Source organism: Triturus cristatus, chromosome 9 (genome assembly GCF_964204655.1).
Source record: "Triturus cristatus chromosome 9, aTriCri1.1, whole genome shotgun sequence".
Lineage (NCBI taxonomy): Eukaryota > Metazoa > Chordata > Amphibia > Caudata > Salamandridae > Triturus > Triturus cristatus.
This window is the reverse complement of record NC_140592.1, coordinates 523,740,777-523,762,964: the sequence shown is the minus strand read 5'-3', so window position 1 is coordinate 523,762,964 and position 22,188 is coordinate 523,740,777. Positions and strand designations below refer to the sequence as shown.

Below are 22,188 nucleotides of genomic sequence, written 5' to 3'. Positions count from 1 at the left end.
ACTTAGGGGCACACAAAATTGTGGAGCAACTGTTATTACCCATTGACTTTCAATGCATTTCTGCCTTCCAAATGTAAGACAATGTGTAAAAAAGAAGTCGCTTTGAAAAATGACCTATAATTCACATGCTGGTATGGGTACCCACATTTTTGGAGATGTGCAATTAGCTACTGTTTCTAAACTCTATATTTTGTTCCCATTTCAGAAATACATAGGTGACTTTCATATTAATTTTTCCCTGTTTATATTTTTCCAAATGAATTGCTATATACCCGGTACGCTATAAAAAACCATTGCAAGACGCTGCTCAGTTATTGGTTTTGGGTTCCTCGAGTTCTTGGTGAACCTACAAGTCCTATATATCCCCACAACCAGAAGGGTCCAGCGGATGTAACGGTATATTGCTTTCAAACATCTGTGATACTTAGTAGAAGTTACAAGTAAAAACATAGGCACAAATGGCTGCTTTTTTTTTTAACTCATTTTCAATTTTTTCTATTTTCAACAGTTTGTTTCTATACAAAAACCTTGAAGGATCTACACAAATAACCCCTTACTGAATTCAAAATGTTATCTACTTTTCAGAAATGTATAGCTTTCCGGGATCCATCATTGCTTTCATACCCATTTTTACCATTAACTGGAAGGAGGTTGAAAGCACAAAAAATAGCAAAAATACGCTAAGTCCCACAAAAATGCCAAAACAGTGTGAAAAGTGTTGCTTTTCTGACAAAAGTGTGCTTGTCCCGGAAAGCTGGGAAGATGGTGATTTCAGCACCACAACCCCTTTGTTGATACCATTTGGAGGGGAAAAAACAGACGCTTTCACCTGAAGCCCTTTTTCCCCATTTAAAAAAATAAATATATATTTAGCTGTATTTCGGCTAATTTCTGGGTCCCCTACAGGGGAATCCACAAACCCTGGGTACCTTTGCTCCCTGTGATGTTGGAAGAAAAGGACGCAAACTTGACGTGGATACCTTATGTGGTCAAAAAGCTACAGGGGCCTGAGCGCGAACTACCCCAAATAGCTAAACAAAAGGCTTAGCACAGGGTGGGAAAAGGCCTAGCAGAGAAGGGTTAAATGAAAGATGAAATTTACTATTGGCCTACGTGCCGTCTCTGCCAGGGCCAAGGCTCATGTTTTGGAGGGCCTGGCTCATGGTTGGTAGGGCTTGGCCCACCCGCTAGAACCGGGCCTGCGAGAAAGACTGAAACTCAACATTTAGTTGCCACCATTGTCTGCAGGTTGGACAGATGATAAGGGTTGTTGTGGTTAAACCGCGGGACAGTGTACACTGTGTTACAAGGCTGATGGTGGGTGGTCCCTGCTCTCTACAGATGCAGGTAACTTTAAATTCAATGGCATTATGCCTCAAGTAGGCAGCACTCCCTCAGTCCAAGTATATTTGAACAAAACGCGGCTCTTGTAGCTCTGCAAATGACATCAAGGGATCATTTCTAATACTTATCTTTACAAGGACAAAACTGCATAGTTTTAATTGCAATTAAGTTTCGCACATAGTGTCAACATAAAGTACAGAATGTGACCCATAAGCGTACTTAAATCATGGGAATGTCACACATAAGCAAACTGAAATATCACGGACACAGTGTATATTGTGTGATTACTATTCTGATGTGTGGTGGATAATACAAAGGCTATTTTTATATATAACCTTGTGTGGAGTTCCTTTTGTGGTGTGCCTAGTGTGTTGCTGCTGTGTGTGTGTTGCGCAAACGCTTTACACATTGCCTCTGGGATAAGCCTGACTGCTTGTGCCAAGCTACCAAGGGGGTGAGCAGGAGTTATCTTCCGCATGTAACTCCCTTGCCCAAACTAGAGTAGTGGTTTCTGCCTGGCTTAGGCGCAAGCCCTAGCCAACCAGAAATCCCATTTCTAACACAGTCGGTGGCTTATTCTAGTTGAGGCCTCTTTTGCCGCGCGCCCGGCCACTACATGTTTTTCTGTTGTCGTTTTGGATCTCCGCTTGTGGGCGGGAAACAGGTCGGGCCCAGACGATCCTTCTGGTCTGCTGGTGCCGGGGGCGCCTTTCTGGCGGCTGCCAAGGAAGGGGGCGGGTGTTTCTCCCACTTCTGGGCGCCTAAGCGCACCAAAAAACATTTTTTGTCCGCAGCTCGTTGTTGGTTATGGTGCCGGCCCTCGAGGCCCCCTTTGGGGGCAGCCTCTGCAAAGAGCACTCACACCCCATTTTATTCCTTCTTAAAGAACTGTCTTTTTTTGTGCATGTGTTCAATTATATCGGGCACTTTGTTGGTCTGTGTGCAGTGTTCTGTATGCATACGTGGAGTAGGTGTGGTGAACGTCGGTCGCAGTGTGCATGTATAGATACTCTATGCACAACAAAACAAACCGTTTTGCTTTGTCAGCGTCCCCCCGTGCATTGAATTTGATTCCAATGTTTGGGTCGCGTTTCAGCTACATTTTTATCGCATACTAAGAGTTCCCGTACTATACGGAATTACATTCTATTGTCTTGAGTGCGATATATATTTGTATTGCTACTGCTGCTTTGCCCCGGATATAATTTCTCCAATGCAGCTGCGGGTCAGCAGTGAATGCTGCGCTACGGTGGCATTCAGACTCGATCAACAGAGATGTAGAGAACATGATTACTCTCCAGTCTCGCTCCCTTCGTCCGGACTCCTCTTTCTGGGTCTATCTACAGCAGCAGAGGTCGCTCGCCATGGCTGCTTTAGTACATACTGCCCATGGGTATGCCGAGGTTCCGCTTTAGCCGGATTGTACGTGCACCGGGTGAGTATGGGCCGTTAACAATCTGCATGGGAGGCATCAGCGCTTTGTACGCGTCCTACCCTCTGTTAACCCCAGAGCTGGTCACAGACCCAGGGTTACAAGTGTGTGTTAAAGACTGAGACCGAGACGTTGTAAATAGCAATTTTATAATCTGGACGATTATGAAGTCGGAAAGCTACTAGTGCATTCCTCGTAAGCAGTTGCTGTGATATGGCCTGGGGTCTTAAGTGTGTTCTTTTGGCAAAACTTTGTGTTTTGCTAAAACCTGTAGTTAGCATTTTTCACTAGCAAGAGTGGACCTACACTGCAGTTTGAAATCTTTATTTTTTGAGACCCCACATTGTAAAGGCAAAGCTACAAGTTCTAAAAAGCACCTGTTTGAGTTGTTACACATGACATAATGACGCATCGATGCATATTAATCTGGGCAGTGTTTAATTTGTTTAAAGCGCAGCTCAGAAGTCACAGCATCGATATTAAATATCTGGGCGCCGAATATGGCTGCGTAGTCTCATCGGGGCTCATTCATGCACTGTCAGACACTCCATGGCCCCTTATCTTACTCTTGCAGGTCCCTACTTTTTTTCCTTGGTGACTTTTTTCTTTTTCTTCCTCCGTTTTTCCCGTTCGTGTGCCGGCCCCCTAAAATGAATGCCGGTGGACGCACCTGCTACCACTTACTCAAATTAAGCAGTGACAGCAGTGGGACAGTTGTCAGCAGTAAATGTTTCTCCCAGTCGTCCTCTGACTTGTAATAGATATTGGATGTTTAGGTAAGGCTCGAAGTGCTTATGAGACAGCAGTTGTTATTTTGGGTTCTTAAGTATAGATTCCGATCTGACAAACGAGGCTCGCGCAAGGTCTGCTTCCCGCCTGTGCAAGACTACCTGCCATCACACAATAACTCACGTCCCACAATTCTTTTGCATAGCAGAAAAGGCCACTTTATTAAGACAGGTGCCAATCAATTTCTTTTCAACATTTTCAATAAATCGTTAATAAATTCTTCACTTTTATTTCAAACTATGTACAAAACAGCAAATCCCCATTGTAAATCCCAATCAGAGCCCGAATGACTGACCCCTGTAGATAGCATCCCCTCATTCTCATTTCCTGTCCCCTTGACTTAGTCCCCCCCCCCCACCTCCCCCGTAGGAGGATGGACAATCCCGCTCAAGGCTGCCCACTCCCCCCAGCAAAATATCCGCCTACCAAAACAAACTAAATAAGTACATGACGATCTGTCTTAACGTGGCGAGAAAATAAAAAACGCACCCAGCTAACGAAAATGAAAAGAACATCCCAAGAGATGCAAAACACCAAATGAAAACAAAGGGAAGGGTGGGTGGGACAAAATGCTCAGGGCCAAAACCCCTCCTCCCCGCTCCCTTGGGCACAGTCATTTTCCCGCCCCGCCTACCCCTTATTTAACACCTCCCATCACGCGCCTCCCGCCTCCCTGATCCCTCATCCGCCCCACCTGTGTGCCGCAACCATTGTGCGAACAACCCAGGGGGCGACCGGCTCACGCCACGCACCCCCTGGGTCCCCCCTTGTCGGGTTCGGTGCCTCCATGTATCCTGGGTGCAGAGTGCATGGCGGCGCTACTGCTTCCTTAAAGTGACATTCACGGTGTATTCCCTGGACCAACACAGTTAAAATAGCAAACAATGAAGGATTATTATTATTATTATTATTTGAAATTTGATTAAGCGCACGGCTACCCCCAACGGGGGTGTCCCGGCGCTGTGGACAGCGACAGTCGAGGACAGAGAGACTAGCAGCTTGCAAATAACCAGGTCTTCAGTTTACGTCTGAACTGGGATTCAGAGTCAATCATGCGGATGTTGAGTGTTGCCGTGATCCAGATATTGTGGGCATAGAACTCGGTGAGAGATCACCATTGAAGTTAGAGATGTCCAGATACGCAGTTATTTATATAGTGCATCATACATGCAATTAACCTAATTCTAAGCACTTCTGGTTTTGGGCTGAAGCAAAGAGAGATGAGTTAATTCACCTTTATCACCTAGCAACAAGGTTTTGGTCAAGTGCCATTATTTGCTCCTATTTCGCCTGGGTCGAAAGTTGACAGTTAAGCCACAACACCACATCGAGTTACTGTAGGTACATGTGTGGGTGTATAGAATGGAAATAGGTGAATAACTGGAGACAAGTGTGGTTGTGCATGTTGAAAATTATGTTGTGGGTCATTTACAAATCAATAAAGTTTGGAGTGCAAGTAGTAGTCTATGTGTAAAAAGATAAAGGCTTGAACATACCCTATGTGGGTTATAAAGGCATGTTTCATAGTAGGCCGTAGCTTAAAGCCAAAGTGTGTCGTGAAAAAACTGTAAGAAAAGACAAAGCTTCTGTTCACAATATATTATCCACCAGTTGGTGTCTGGGCACATACTCACGTTAAGTAGTTGTTAGGCAGTGCTATAGACCAGTTCTATGTATAGAGGGTTTTAGAAGGTGTGAATGTTTACTTGCGTAACTTTGCTGAAGATTTTGAGGCATTGCATATTTTCGAAAAATGTAGACTGTACGGGTGACCTACTTAGAGATTTTTTTTTAAATTTCAGAATTATTTTTATTGAAAATTTTACAAAGCAAAAATTATGGACTTAGTACAGGACAGAGAGAAACAATCGCATAATGGGATCTGAGAGTTGAAGGAGGGTACATTACCATCTGCATTAACGTAGACGCATCATGAGGTCAAAGTGATGAAGCATAGCAGTGTAAATAGTATCTTATGTCTTCTATAATGGAGAGGAGAGAAGAACTGCAATTCAAAGCAATTAACGACCTGCTAGATTACTCCAGAATAGTACCAAGGTGTGTGCAGGAAAAGAGCAGAAGGAGTGAGGGGATGGAGGAAGGGTTATGGGGGATAGCTTTTTTTTTAAAGTTTGAGTTTATTGAAGAAATAAAGAAGGGAAGGAGAAGGGAGGGGAACGGGGTATAGTCATCATGATAAACATATACAAAAAATAAGCAATTCAATAGAAACTCTCATTAAAAGCAAATATAACAAGCATGAAACTTACATGAACAGAGCCTACGTATAGGAATGAAAAATACCATATAGTATAGTAGAACGTAATATCATAACAAAAAAGGCATTAAAGAAACAAGAAAATCATGGTTGCTTATGCACCTCAACTGTGTTAGGGTCTGGAGAGGCGTGCGCTGGAGCAAAGGAGGAGAGATAGGATACCAAAGGGAGCCAAATCAGGTCGCGTTTAATTGCTAGGGAAACGGGAGATACGTAATTTGTATCTAGGCGATGATGGAAGCAAACTGCATTCCACCAAGATTTGTAGGAGACATTTGCAGCCTGTTTCCAATTAGAAGTAATGGTATGGAAAGCCACAGCAACTAGAAGGTCAAGTAATAGATAATGGGAAGGAGATTGCGGGAGTGTCGGTGATAGGGAACCTAGAAAAACTTGCGAAGGGGAAAATGGAATTTGATGTTGGAATATCTTTTGTATTTGCGTCCAAACTAGGTGCCAGAACTTGGAGATAGGAGGGAATTTAAACAACATGTGTTTGAGATCTGCAACGGGACAGGAACAGGACCAACAAATAGGGGATGTGTCAGGTGAAAAACGGGACAAAGCATGTGGAGTACACAAAATTCTGTTATAAATAAAATATAAGGTTTGGGTAGTATTAGCAGCTCTAGAGGCCTTATGAAGCTTAGCCCATATTTTGTCCCAAAAAGGTATTGGCCAATCCTGAGAAAGGTCCAATTCCAATGCATTCTCGATTTTAGATTTTAGTCTGTCAGTGGAAGATCGGAAAGAGTTATAAATAGCAGAGGCTGAGGGAGATGTCTCCAATAATAAAGAAGTAGTTGTCTTGCGGTCCAAAGGAATATCGGTAGATGGCGCCAAAGAGCGAAGGTATAAGATCAGGACTGGGAGAAGGGCATTGTATTGCAATCGAGCAGAAGAGGGCAGTGAGAAAGAGGATTGAAGTTCCTGGAATGAGAGAGGGGTATCTTGGGAAATTAATTGAGAGATCCAACACAATCCTCGAGAATGCCATGTCTTCCAAAAGATGGTGCGATTACGAATTTTGAAAAGAGAGTTGTGCCATATCGGTTGTTCGTGAATGGAAAGGAGGGAGGGATAGGATGATATTATGTAAGGGAGAAGGAGAGTACGGGAATGAGAAATAACAGGCGTACGAAAGCGAACTAAAGAAGACGTGAAGGATAAGAACTCGCGAAAGGTAAAGGGGGATAGAAAGGAAGATTCCATACTTAACCAGACGGGCGGATAGTGCGGAAGATCAGAAGAGAACCAACGGGTCGATTGTTTCAAAGAGAAAGCTCGATGATATTCTCTGAAATCTGGAAAGCGCACACCAGACTGGGCCTTATCCTTGCGCAATAAAGCCAAAGCTATCCGAGACCGCTTGCCATTCCATAAGAATTTCAGCAACAAGGAATCGATCCGTTTAAAGAAGGAAACTGGAATGTGTACTGGAAGCATGGAAATGGTATAAAGAAGAAGACGGGATAACATCATTTTTATAGAATTGAGCCGACCCCACCAAGACAGAAAGAGCGGGTTCCAACGTTGAATAGCTATGTCCATTTTCTTGAAGACATAATCAAAATTACATTTGAGCGTGTCAGACAAGAGAGGAGCGAACCAAACACCCAGATATTTGAACTTAGATGGTTGCCAGGAGAAACCTGTTTGGGAAAAAAGATGCTTTTGACAAATTGGGTTTAAAGGTAGAATCTCGCACTTATCAGCATTTAGGCGATAACCAGAGACCGCGGAGAAGGAAGACACCTGCTGGAGAAAAGAGGGAATAGAGGAAACGGGATCTGAGCAATAAAAAAAGAATATCATCGGCATAGACCGAGAGTTTGACCTGACGCGAACCAAATTCAAAACCAGAAATATTGTGGTCCAGACGAATTTTGGTAAGAAAGGGTTCCAAGGCTAAAACAAAAAGTAAGGGGGATAGAGGACAGCCTTGTCGCACTCCCCTGTGTAACGAGAAATAATCCGAGGTCATCCCGTTGACAAAAATGGAAGCCTGGGGATTAGAATAGAGTAAAGAAATAATAGAAATGAATTTGGAAGAAAAGTCGATCCAGCGCAAGGCCTGAGACATAAAATCCCAGCCAATCCTATCAAAGGCTTTCTCCGCATCTAAAGAAATAGCCGCGAAGGGAAGTGACAAAGAGGAAGCCTTACTAAGTATATTAAGAAAAACACGGGAATTGTCAGATGAGAGACGGCCCTTGACAAAGCCTGATTGTTCAGGGCCAATGAGATCGGGTAAAAGGGGATCCATGCGCAGTGCCAAAATTTTAGCCAGAATTTTATAATCCGTATTGACCAGGGAAATTGGTCTGTAATTTTTGCATAACGAGTGGCCCTTATCTTCTTTGGGAATTAAACAGATTAAAGCCTGTTGGAAGGAGCCGCTGGAAGAACCCGCTGCAAGGAAGGATTGGAATAAAAGTAATAGTTTAGGGAGAAGTAGAGAGGCGAAGTGGCTGTAAAATTCAATAGTGAAACCATCAGGGCCTGGAGACATACCGTGCCGCAATTTAGAAACAGCAAGGGAGATTTCAGAAAGCGAAATGTCCCGATCTAGGGCAGTAAAATCAACATAAGAAGCTGGGGGGGGAGGGAAGCGAATGAAAATATGAAAGAAGATCCGTAGTCTCCGGGATGTGTTCGGGGGTATAAAGATTGTCATAAAATTTAACAAACTCAGAAAGAATGTCCTTATCTTTAAAGCAAGAGTTCCCAGTGGAAGTCGTAATGGACTCAATCTTTGTACGCTCCTTTCTTATCTTTAAGTAATTGGCCAAAAGTTTTCCCAATTTGTTCTTACCCCCATAATACCTGGAATTACATTTTAGCAAAAGGTTAGAGGCAGCATCAGTTGTAAACTTATTGAAGGAAATTTTCGCATCAATAAGCTTTTTAAGAGAAATCTCAGATTTAGAAGCATGATAATCAAGTTCTAAAGTCTTAATATTAGCTAAAATGCGTTCGGATTTGGCTTCTCGAAGTTTCTTTCGTCGGGCTACAAAATTAATAATAAAACCCCTAGAGGCTGCTTTAAAAGAATCCCAAACAGTAACAAAAGAGGAATCAGGGGTATGATTGAGAAGGAAAAATTCAGTGGCAAAGGCAATAAATTCGGAACAAAAAGTAGGTTCCAGAAGCAAAGCATTGTTGAAACGCCATCTGCCAGAGTGAGGGGAAAAAGGAAGTAGGTCAAGGTCCACATGAACCGGAGCGTGGTCCGAGATTAGGATGGAACCAATGTCAGAGCGTATAGCGTGCTGGGATAGGGATTTACTAAAGAAGATATGGTCAATGCGGGATTGTGATTGATGTGGAGGGGAGTAAAAACTGTATTCTCTAAGATCAGGATTGCACAATCTCCAGATATCCACCAAGGCGTTATTTTGAAAGGTGTTAACAAATTGAGAGTGCATCCTAGAGGGAACAAATTTAACATTGGAATGACGATCGAGGAAGGGATCAACAACTTGGTTACAATCTCCCCCAAGAAGTATGTAATCTCCAGAAAGGGAGGACAGCTTAGTTGAAATAGAGGGCCAAAATAATCTGTCAATCCCAGTTGGGGCATACACATTAAAAAGAGTGATAGGAATATTATCTATAAGCAGTGTAACAATAACCCATCGACCATCAACATCACATTCGTGAGAAGTTGAGGAAACATTACATTTTTTATGTAATACAATCACAACACCATTTTTCTTGGAAACTGTGGGGGAGCAAAAAACATGACCCACCCAACAACGCTTGAGTTTCAGAGCCTCCGTTTCAGAGAGATGAGTCTCTTGAAGGAGGGCAACATCAGACTTAAGTCTCGCTAAATGTGATAAAACCCTTTGCCTTTTAATGGGGTTGTTTAAACCCTTAACGTTCCACGATGTAACACGGAATGGAACAGCAAAGAAAAATAGCTAACAGCAACATGCTCATTACTGCAGAAAAAATAACTTGAGAAAAGCTGAGAGAATTGTAACGAATTGATGAAGGAGAGAGGGCAGAAGGAGAGAAAGCAAAGAAGAAGAAAAGGAAAGGAGAAGAAGGAAGGAACCACTATGAATATAATTCTGAATCCAAGGAAAGGAAGGAGCAAGAAGGGGAGAAGGGAGGTGAAAGAAAGTGAAAAGAGAGAGGAAAGAGCAAAAGGTAAGAGATCAAGTGTAGAAAAAAGGGCAGAAACAAAAACCAACAAGAAGACAGTACACGTTCGAAACGAACGACTGAAAAACATACTTACGGAACGAAAAACTCAAGAACGAGGGTGGGGTGGTGGCGCCGGGAGACAGCGAAGACGACAACATCCAGAGCAGATATCAAACCTCAACTACCATGGATCCAAAAACGCAGCATATAGAAAGTAGCATGGCACATCAGGGTAGGAGGGAGGAAGGAGAAGTCTGTAGAAACAAGAGAGATATACAATTGAAGGGAAAGACGTGTCACAGGGGAACAGGAAAAAAAAAACTACAATTGAACTACATAGGGGACACATGAGAGTGAAACGGCTATCGGAAGAAGAGACAGTAGGGGATTCACAACATCAGCGATAATGGAGAGACAACAGAATCATAACACAACGAGTTCCAAGAAGAAGTAGCAAGTCTTGTCAACCAGGTCTGGATACATCCATAACATCTGGGCCTTGCCGTTGGAGAAATGCCTGCAAGGCTGCAGGGTCTTCATATGTGGTGGTTCTATTTTTATATGTGACCTTGAAGAGACAAGGATGTAGTAGTCCATATCTAGCATTCAAGGCCCGTAGTTGAGGTTGCATGTCCAAGAACTTTTTCCTTCGATCTGCAGTGGCCTTGGAGACATCTTGTGAAAGATAGAGGCGATGACCTTCCCACATAATTTGCTTCTTGAGCTTGGCAGCTGAAAGGACCTGTAGGAGGTCAGTGAATTGCAGGAACAACATAATGACACCTCTAGGCTTACTAGTGACCTTCGGTCCAAGGCGATGAGCCCTTTGGATGTTAACGGAAGTTAAGGCCGGAGCATCTAAGATCTTGGCAAGAAAGGATTGAAAGAAGACGGTGGGGTTTGACCCCTCTGTAAGTTCTGGAAGACCATATAGGCGTAGATTGTTCCTACGATTCCTATTTCCCAAATCCTCTGTCTGACGTTTAAGTAGAAGTATCTCCGACTCCATTGACGGGATATAGGAACAAGAGGATTGCAAAGAGTCTGTGGCCGTTTCCAATGTTTGAACACGGGACTCCAGAGACGACCATTTTTCCTGCATAGCCTGCATGTTCTTTGTGGTAGCTTCCATAAAGGGTTTGAACGCACAAAGTTCTTCCAAAATGAGATCCATGGAAGAGGATGAGGAGTTACTCCTTGGGGATGGTGGATCCTTCTTCAGGCGCTTAGAGGAAACTAGAGAGGACGCCAGCTTTCCTTTGTTGCGCGCTTTTGGGATGGCTCCTCGTATTGAATCTGATTTTGGTGCCATGGCGTCTTCCATGTCCTGAGGAGGAGAATCCGAGTCTGAGTCCACAGGTAATTGAGAAGAAGTAGCCAGGTTTAAATTGCGGAATTTTCCCATGAAGAGTCTAAGAGTCGGTGGAACGAAAGCACTAGGTCAATGATGAAAATGCAGGAAACCTGAGTCCAAGGAAGACAGGAAACCACGAAAGACAGGCTGAGGTCACCACAAGGCGAAGCAATGCTGAGTCGAAGCGAAAGCAAGCATAATGAAGTAGAATGAAGTAACAAAATGTGTGAGAGGAAATGTCCACCTAATGTGCATAGTACTTTGAATAAAGAATGAGCAGCCAGGTATGATGATGTATCCTGTGAGAACTATCAAGCAGTCATTAACTTAACGGAAAGAATCACTGCAACCCCTGGTGTACATGTAATATACTCCGTCAGAGCAACTTAATCTTTTTTCTTCTTTAAACTGCTTCATAAGAGCCAACATTTAGAGCCAATGAATGAACAAATCGAAAAAAAGCAGGAGTTGAAATTGCGACATAGATGAAAAAATTAGAAATGAGTTGAGTTGCTGGTTACTCGAGTGTTGAAAAGATCATTGTGCATGGGTTATGAGAGGAAAAATCAAAATGGCTGACAAATCAAAATCCCCTTAACAGCTACGAAATTTGGAAGCAATATGAGAAGGCTTCACCATCGCAATACCACCGTTTGTGTGGGCAAAAAGTTACATTAATCCAGGTGAGATGCTGGGCATGTCTATGCAGCTCATTTTAAGTCCTTGCCGATCACAGAATGCTCGTAGCGCGATTCGGGTCCCAAAATGGTGGACGCAATGCCGCGAAATCACTTGAGAGCCTTACCCTGTGAAAAATAGCAGTATATCGCCCCAAACAGCCGCGGGCGCCATCGAGTCCCTTTCAACATCAGTTCGCCGATGTGTTCAGGCGAATAGCTTCGGTCAGAGTTTCGTGGTGTCGGGACTCCTCTGTGCCGGTACCGGGAGCCTCACGAGGATGCATCCATACACGTTGGGCGCCTGGCCACGTCCCCCAGGTAGGCAAAAACTTAACAAACACTTAGGAAACGTTATTCATCAGGCGGCAAAGTTAAAAGAAAAGTCTCATCCTCACATGTGAAATATTCGAGGAGTACAACGTTGCAGCAATCCCGTTCTAAGGTGAAAATAACAGCATCGGGAAGCCAAAATGGCGGCCGCTACAACATCGGAACCTTCCACAGCGCGCCGAAGAAAAATAATTGCTTGTAGCTCACCAAACGTTAAAATAGTCAGCTCTCTCGAAGCCTCGTAGCTTCCGACGATTATCCCCTCATTTCCGCGATTTCATTTGCGGCAATTACCGCGTCAGAGCCATCTCCGTCTCCGCCGTCTCGGGACAACTACGAAGCCACCGCCATTTCCTACGGGCGCTAGCCACGCCCCGGGGGATAGCTTTTTAAGCTAGGTCTCCGCAACTCTGACACTTGCTGGAGTTGCAGGGAAGAATCAGGTAACCTACAACATATGGTACTCTACTTGTCCTTCTCTAAAACATTTGGTCGGAAGTCGGCGAAACCATCTTGCAAATTCTACAGATAAACTGGGCTCCTAACCATGCCTCTATTGCTCTTGACATTCTCTCCTCTGATACAAACCGTAGACTAGGCAGGGAAGATCACTTTTTATGTGATAACCTTGTCTCATACGGTCCTAAAGCCATTTTATCAGAGTGTAAAGACCTCTCCAAACTTTTGGTCCACACTTTGTGGGAATGGGTTCAATTTAACATGGGAGCAGATCATTCTCTAAACTCACTTAACCCCTTCGATGCGCGTGACGGAGTGGTTCCGTCACGCGCGTCAGTCGCGCTGTGCTGATGACGGAACCACTCCGTCACAGCCCCGCCCGCACAAGAACCCTTCAGCACAGCGCGGTAATCCGCGCCACGCGGAAGGGGTTAAAAAGCACTTTGAAGAAAAAAACAAAACATCTGGTCTAAACTGGACGCAGTGTTCACCAACACAACCCCACTATAGATGTTACTACCACCGTGCAACCCCCACGCTTGCCCCCACGCTTGCCCCCCATTCCAAATATGGAGATGGTTTAACTTACACTGTGGTTGTAAGCATGGCACTAAGGTTGTATGCCATCGTGCTAATCTCTGGAATGTGTGTAATGTATTTCAACAAACTACAGAGAGTTGTACTTAGGGCCTGGCATTATATCCCATCAGTGGAAAATCTGTTTTTGTCAACCTCTTGACTTGAAATTGCATGATATGTGAAGCCTCTAAGAAGGTGATTTGTTAAGGTGAATAGAGTGCAGACTCTTTTTTAGAGGATAATTAAAGTTTGAAAAGGGCTGGCCCCATTAAAGCCTACAGAGGCATTTTGTTTGTTAGGCAGTTGAACACCACTAAAAAGAGGATAACATCTACCAAATGTAGGTTATTTGACAGATAACCCATGCGTCCAGCTTATGGTGAAAGGTATGTCCATTATCACTTGACTGGTGATAGAATTGATAGATTGATGATAGAAAATTGGGCAGATGTGTGGCATGTTGAATTACTTTATCCACAAACCCTATAGGAAACTGTGACAATAACAGGATGATTTCATCAGTGATGTTATGAATTATGTCATTTGAGTTGTCATCAATGATGTCATTCAACATAATGTGTGATGTAATATGAGCGATCATAAGCAGTGCATAACAGGTGAATTTAATGTTTTTTTTCAATCTTTTAAACGCAAGTTTTTTTTTTTTTTTTTTTTTTGGAAAAAAGTTTTATTGTGCAGAGAAAAGGTTACAAGCACGGGCCTACAACCGCCAGGGCCGGCCGCTAGTAGTTAAAGTGGTCAAACAGATCAGAATAACAATGACAGGCCCACAGGGGCTCCGCTATATTACAGTAGATCAGACTGCACATAAGGGAAGTCAGGATACACACTTTTAATATAAATAACAACAAAAATAAAGAAAAACAAAAAGCAAGGCGAAACGACTTGAAATGGGCGTCGAACCACAGCCGGGGGAGTCCAAACCCGACCACCCGAGGGCGGTCAATAGAAGGAGGCCTGAGAGGGAGGGGGGGGCCACGGGAGAACCAAATCTGTACTCCGAAGTACGAGATAGGCAAGGAACCCTCAAGGATCAGGGGGTAAACGCTAGTTCTTATCTCTTTTCAACACCTAACTATAACGCCACGTTAACTTTTTATTTTTTTCAGTGATGTTTTTTTTATAGTAGGCTACAAACTTATCATACCTGACTATAATGTCACTTTAACTTTTGTTTTTTTTCAGTGAATTTCTAAAGTTTGTTGTATCATATTCTGAACTGAGCATATGCTTAAACCCTTGGGCAACCTGCAACCAATACCCTGGAGAGCAACAACTCCCTTCTGCACATGGCCCTTGGTCTTGTGCAGAGGGAGTTGGCCCCTGGGCCTTATCTAGTGCCAGGCCATGTGTTCGAACCACAAGAGTGGTCAACCTCTGCTTGCATGCGAAAGATCATGTACAGTAGTGATTGCCTGCAAGGTGTGGCTTGTACCCAGTCCTTGCGCCCAACCCCACTGCGAGCAGCCATGGCGCAAGGTTGAAGGTGGTGTGCAGCGGGGGCTGGCAACCAGGCCCGGCCACAGGCAGGCTGTGCACCAATCTCCCTCCTGCGCACAGCATTCAGCAGTGTGCAGCGGTGGGTTGTCCCAGAGCCCAACCCGCTGCAGTTGTTCATCCACCGCTGCACACAGCCTATGGACTGCACAATTGCGGTGAACAATGTAATTTTGAATGTTTTATTGGTACTGGTACCACAGCTTCACAGCGGGTGCCTTGCTGGGTACTGTGGTAAAGGGTACTGGTACCAACGATACAAAATAATATACACCCTGTCCCCTTATGTGGACCTTCAAGAGTTTTTTTTCAAGAGTGGGGATCAAGACTCAGAGCTCTCTAATGGAGGCCACATCATTTTCTTTCTATAATCATTTGGTACAATGGTACCGAAAAGACAGATGGGAGGAAAAAAGCTCCCATAGCCGATTTGAAGGCCCTATCCTTTAAATGTGTTGGTACCCTGAGACTCCTGTGGGACCAAGTGTCAAGATATACCCATTTGTTAGGTCGCGCCTACCGCAGTGCTTATGCGCTGCTCTATGGGAGGCTTCTTGTGAGCACTCTAAACTTCTCCGTGTGGGGCTGACTCCTCCCACACTCACACATTGGATTGGCCTTTGCGTGTGTCTTTCAACAATGAAAGCACACAAATGGCCAAAGGCAGTGCATGTCCCACCTCCTTTCCAATGTTCACTCCCATGGCGCTTTGCTCTCGGGAGCGAGCAGCGGCATGCAGGGTGGCAGCTGCATTCCTTGTCGTGGATCCAGGTTACTAATTGACCAGAACGAGCTGCCGTGCTTTTTTTTCAAATGCTTGTTTCATTTGCCTTTGGTTTTGTTCTCGGATTGTTGTGTTCTTCAGCTGTTTGAACCAAACACGCTTATCCAATGATATTTTTAACTTTTAAACACAGTTTGCCAAGATATTTGTAAGTCAACGTGTAAATATAGCGCAAACTCGACCTGAAGGCTATCAGAGCGCTAAGTTGCATTCCCCACGGACTCGTTCATTTTGTTAGGCAGGGGAGAATAAGTGATATGCTCAGAATCACAGGATTTTGAGGATTTATTTATATTTATGCATTTGTGCGGTTCTGCAGGAACCTGAGAAGTGCATCTAACTCCAGTCATCCAACTACTTATGTGAAAGGAGTGTGTGTTGCTGTTGGTATTTCTTCTTCACTCTCCACTCTCAAACTTTCTGCTGACTGGACTCGCAACAGAAAGGATCACACTGTAGCAGGTATTTTTATGGGCCCTGAGGGTGGCCTTTGCTTGTCTCTACCTGGTGTGCGTGCAGCACTGACGCAGTCTAGTTATATGTTAACAGCTTATATAAAGTTCAACAATAAACTGAAATTATTTTGGATCTTGACAAACAGTTTTGAGTGCCAAGCCCATTCACACTCTTATCTGCCTTGGAAGGATGAAAGGTGCGGTCAGGGTGACTGGTTTAGAATCACACAGATTTCTTGGATGGGCGGAGTTACCAGAGAGATGATTCCTGTTTCAGACCAGCGCGGACACAAATCAGTTTTTACCTTAACATAGGTTACAGAAGGGGCCTATTCTTGCAGCTGAACCCGCACCTTCCGCAGGCAGCAGTGCATTTCTTCTGGAGCCCTTCACACGCTGAAGCTTGCTCGCTCGCTCTTCGGGGTATGTTTGTGTGCACTAAAGTGAACTTTTACTTTGGTTCTTCTAACAGTTTCCGACCAGGGTGTGCCTGCTGCTGCATTATTATAGAAATATTAAAAGATATTGCAACAGGGTAAATATATTTAGGAAACGTCTATAAATGTAAATTATAACATACAAGTTTTTTCAGCTCAACTAACTTCATACAAATAAAAATGTTACATCATGCAATAACATTTGCAAAAGAAAAACTGTGTCAGTTATTCAAGTAAATATATAAGAAGACATTGCTCTACAACATACCTTAAAAACATTGCCAATTCATCTCGCTAAACACTTATAACGTCCCAGAGGCGAGACCTATTGGTTATGCCAATGCTTATTTTCTGAGCATTAACCCCTCTATGCCCCTCCGAGACTCTCTATAAATGCTAATGTTTTGAAAACAGCTGAACAGATTTATGCCAAATCACAATAAGCATTGTCAATGCCAATAGTTCTGGCTCTAAAGGAATGTTACATGATAATGTGAAGCCCTCATGGGTTTATTGTATGAATCTTATAACAACGAAAGAGACGTCACAGAGCGTCCAAAACCTTTAGTCACCAGGTACATGTCCCTACTGGAGTTGAATAGCCCTCAAACGCATATGCCATCTAAATACCTTTTGAAGAGCATTGGACGTTGGGGGAGGAGCCTGTATTTTCGCCTTATGGACGGCACTTTAAAATACTCACTTTGCTTCCCCTGGGATTTAACAATAATCTTGAGCAAATGCCCTGTCCGTGTGGTACCGGCAGCAACCAAACGGTAGTACACTTCTTATTCTTTTGCAATTTCTATGGAAAGTACAAAAAACAATACCTGATTCCGTATTTTAAGGCATTTGCTAATATTGATTATAGAACAGCGCATCTTGAAATCCTTAGACTCGAAAGTGACAATTTGATTTTTCGTGTCAGCTCATTTCTGAAAGCGGCAGCCCGCTCACGTATCTCTATGAGCAATTTTTAATGTGTTAAGGGCACTCGAACACATAATAATGTTCTTCTGCATACAGTTACTTCTATCTTCTTAGCTGAACACAAATTAAAGCGCTATCTGTAGGCCGGAAATTTTTAAAACTCAAAATTCTATTGCACTCGTACTATGCTGCTAAAACTGTTTACAACCAATTGCACTTTATTCTAATATGATGTTGCTGCTATATGTCTGTCCAACCCTTTTAATGTACTAATTTTTTAACGTTGCTATCTGTTTATAAATTTGAAGAATCTTAATTATGATATTGTCGTCGCATATTATGCCTTTTTTAATGTTGTACACAATTGTAATCTTTTTTACCGGAAGTTCCTTTTAACCAAAGCTTTTATGCACCGCGCTTTTAAAACAAGAATTGTATTTCTGTTGTTTGTGTTTGAACTGTGCTTTTATGGATATTTGTATCCGAATAAAGATTATTGAATTGATAATGTGAAGCATTACAAATAAATAGCATGGGATTAGATATGTATTTCTGATGAAGCAAAGAACCGTAAAATACTATTGGTGTAGGTTAAAAGGTCAGGTAAGAGTTGCCTTGTTAACCCAGACCTAAAATCACTTTCAGGTTAATGACTGCCCTCCCTCCATCAGTGCTGCCAGAGAAAACCAACATAAATTATCGAGTTATCCAAGACACTTTAATAGCATTCCAATGTCATGTGTGTGTGTGCCCTTGGAAGTTCAAGGTTAAGCAGCTGGATAAATAAACAAAAATGGGATCATAGCGGCTGAAGGGCAAGGACATTTTTGTGAAAGCAAATTACTTCTGCCCAATCAAAACATGAACTTCTGGCTCCCAACATGTGGATGGAGCCAAAGCCCCTCTCTAGTGATAATCACATAATTGTCTGGTGACAGCTGTGCTGTAAAGCCAGACCATAAAAAGCATGCTTCTTGGCACTGTACCCCAGTACCAAAAACACAGAAAGGTGAAAAAAGGTCTCTCAGCCAATCCAAAGGCCCTATTTTTTATTTTTTGCTGCAGCAGGATTTCTGCGACACCAACCATCCAGACATACCTAGCTTTTTCTGAGTATTAATCCTACCTGCTTGTTAGACCTGTCCGCCCTAGGGTGGTCTTTCCCGTTTTTTTTTCGCCCTTGCCTCGTTTTATCCACCCTCTTTTTGGTTGGCCCTAGGTCTCCGGGCACCTTACCATTGCTAATCAATGCTAAGGTGCAGGTGCTCTCTACTACTAATATGGCTGCCACAGACCCCTGCCCAGGCGGAGCGGTCTTTCTAGAAGTGCCCTAGTTGTCAGGAGCTGGCTGGAACCTCTAATTATTGTGACATCACCAGCCTGCCTCCCCTGACCATAGCTAGAATGTGGAAGCCCCTGGAACCTTCCGGAATAGAGTGATCACCTGACCTGGGAGTATAAATAGGAAGGGCGGGAAACTTTCTAGTCAGTTGGGGCATCACTGACCTGGGGGGACCCTGTACTGGAGTTTTAGGCGGAAGGGGGAGGGGGCACCTATACCACTAGGGGTGACTGGGTCTAGGCCTTGCCCTCTAAGCTGTGTGAGGAATCCTGACCAAACCCACTGACCTGGCCCAGTGTGAGGGAATCCACAGGGGACCATCCATAGAGGCCTGACTGACAGCAGCCTTCAACTCGACCCCCCTCCCCCCCTCACTGCCTTAACCAACCCCTCAACTGGGAAAAGGGCAACGAACCATCAGCGCCACAAGAAACCACCACCTGAACGAAGGGCTGCTGGGGACTCAACCGAGTATCCTCCCCAGAGCCCCCTCATTGACTCTGCCGGCGCTGTTACCCCTTCAGACCCCAACGCTACCTGCTAGAAGCACTAAACTGGATGGGCGCTGTCCTTCCCCTGAAGCGCTGAGCCCTGAAGCGCTGTGCTAGAAGCGCTAATCATTCCCCCATTCACCGTCGCTGCCCGAGTTCCTGTCAGCGTGATAGCTGTGAGACATTAATTAACCCTATTCACCGTCGCTGCCCGAGTTCCTGTCAGCGTGATAGCTGTGAGACACTAATTGACCCCATTCACCGCCGCTGCCCGAGTTCCTGTCAGCGCGGTAGCTGTGAAGTATTAATTAGCCCCAAACTCACCGCCGCTGCCCGGAGTAGCCGCAACTGTCAAGGGGGACCGGCCGTCCCTGTCGTGACCCCCACATCAGCTGAGGAAAACCTCTCCGCTGAGGCACCGGCGGCCGCAGCCGATCTGAGGAGACTCTCCACCGTCACGTGACGGGGCGCCGGCTTTGTCATAGGCCTCTCTCCCGCCCTCGTCCAGCCTCCCTCACACCTCGTCATCACTCCCCGCGAGCTACGCTGCTCCAGCGGGAGTGAAGCGGGATCGTAACCTCACTGACAACCCCCCCCCCCCCTGGAGGCGTCAGCTCACTAAGACCGGCGCAAGGGCCCCTGAGGGCCGAAGAACACAGGTAACATCCCCGGGGAGGGAGGCGGAGACTTACGGAGCGCGGGGGGCTGCCGAGAAGTGTCCAACCCTCAGGAGGCAGCCCCGCACCCGCCCCTCCCCGGGAGAGACTGGGACTGGGCCTCGAGTGCCTGGGGAGACTACGGGAGGCTCGGGTCATTCTTGCAATAACTGGGACCGAGCGTGTGAGGCTGGGGAGAGCCATAAGGCAAGCGCTATAGCCCCATAAGGAATCCCCCTTGGTGGTAGTACATGGAAGCCATACACCAGATCGCTCCCCTTACAATGGGATATAGTCCCCAGTTGTCGTGACACTATTAAAGTGGGTTGAAGTGCTGGTGATAAATTGGTGAACTCATGCAAACTTATTCCTAATGTTATGCTGATACAGTGATGAATTCATGCTAAATTATTTCTAATGTTATGCTGATACAGTGATGAATTCATGCTAAACTATTTCTAATGTTATGCTAATACATTGATGAATTTATGCTAATTTATTTGTAATTTTATGCTGATGACTCGATGAATTTAAGCTGATCTGAGGTAGATTTAGCACCTACAGGGTACTGTTGAGTGACTATAAAGTGAAAAAGGAGAGTTACAGTGACTTTGTTGATTCATGCTAAACTGAGAAATGATTATATGCTGAAATAACCCTCTTTCTCCTGTCAAAAGCTACATAAAGAGTCTTGTTTTTAAGCACAAGTGATGTGGTGTCAGGTCATTGCGTGCGTTGCTCTGCCAAGGTGGATGCGTGTGCTGCACAGCTGCTTTACACAGGATGCCTTTGGGTGCCTTCCTGCCTTGCGCCAGGCTACCCCTGTGAATTGGCAATTCCCAGGTCCAACATTATTTGGTGCTCAGCGGTGGGATACGAACCTGTGGTTGTGCAGCACCCTCCAGTGAGGCAGAGTACGCCGCAATTGGACACCTATTGTTCAGCAAGCATAGCCAAGTGGCCCCCACTGTCTAACTGTGTGCTCAGAGGCTTGCCCTAAGCTGTTGCCTGCGTCCTAAAATTCACTCACATTGTCTGGGTCCCCACCTGTCGAGATGGAGCTCCAGCTGGCCAACATAGAGGAGTACTCGGTGGTTCAGCTGAGGAGTTTCTGTCAGGGGATGGGGGTGGCAGTTGGGAAGAGAGCCAAAGGAGAGGAGCTCCGTAAAGCCCTACAAGCATGGGTATTAGCCCAGCCAGAGAGAAAATGGGACGAAGAACCAGAGGGGCAGGGGGCACTAGGGGAGGCGGGCACGTCAGGAGAGCTAGACCTACTGCCCATTGATGTCAGTGAAAACCTGTTGTTGTCAGGGAGACGTTCTGGGGCAGGCAGTAGTGTATCTAGAAGGAGTGCATCGCCAGAGGAGTATGAGGACAGGAGGGAGGAGAGGCTACTAAGATGGGAGCTTGCAAAGTTGGAGAAAGAAAAGGAAGATAAGAGGCTAGCAATGGAAGAGAGGAAGCTTGCGCATGAGCTCCAGCTAAAAGAATTGGAGTTGAGGGCATTACAGATCAGTGCGCAAGGGAATGTAAATGGTGGCAGCATGCCAGAGGTTCCACGTGAGCCTAAATTCTATCTCCCAAAGGATGTGATCGCTAGTTACGGTGTAGGGGATGACATCAACCGGTGGTTGGAGGTGTATGAAGTATCCCTGAAGGTCCATGGGGTGCCCACAAGCTACTGGGGGGGTGGCCTGTACCGATATATACCTCCCGTAGTGAGGGACACCCTCCTGTATTTAGAGAAGGTAGACCAAACCAACTATCCTGTGATGAAGGAGGCCCTGCTTAAAAAGTTTGGCCTCACCCCTGAGAGATACCGTCAGAGATTCCGTAGCAGTCACAAGTTAAACACACAGAACTGGGTGGATTTTTATGATTATGCCCGGAAGGCTTTAGATGGATGGGTGCGTGGCAGCGAGGTGCATGATTTTGAGGGCCTGTACAACCTATTTTTGAGAGAGCACCTCTTGGATAAGTGTTTTCCGGAGCTGCGCCAACATCTGGTGGACCGCAAGTTGACCGACCCCCGTACACTTGCGGAGGAGGCGGACACTTGGGTTAGTAACCGAGAGACCCTCAAGGGACCCGGGGGAGAGGACCCGAAGGGTGGACAGAGCGCCCCCCAGAAGAAAGAGGGGGGAGATAAAAAGAAGGAGCTCTCCCGAGGCCCAC

At 45.0% G+C, this 22,188-nt stretch overlaps 1 protein-coding gene across 3 annotated transcripts in view; it reads left to right on the top strand.

The window, feature by feature from the left end:
* Positions 1–2,571: 2,571 nt before the first annotated feature.
* Positions 2,572–22,188, top strand: part of TIGD3 (tigger transposable element derived 3) — a 47,575-nt gene continuing 27,958 nt past the window's right edge. For all 3 annotated transcript variants that reach the window (XM_085625514.1, XM_085625515.1, XM_085625513.1), the window contains exon 1: positions 2,572–2,779. The gene's annotated coding sequence lies outside the window, so the exon portion shown is untranslated. The remainder of the gene's footprint in view (positions 2,780–22,188) is intronic.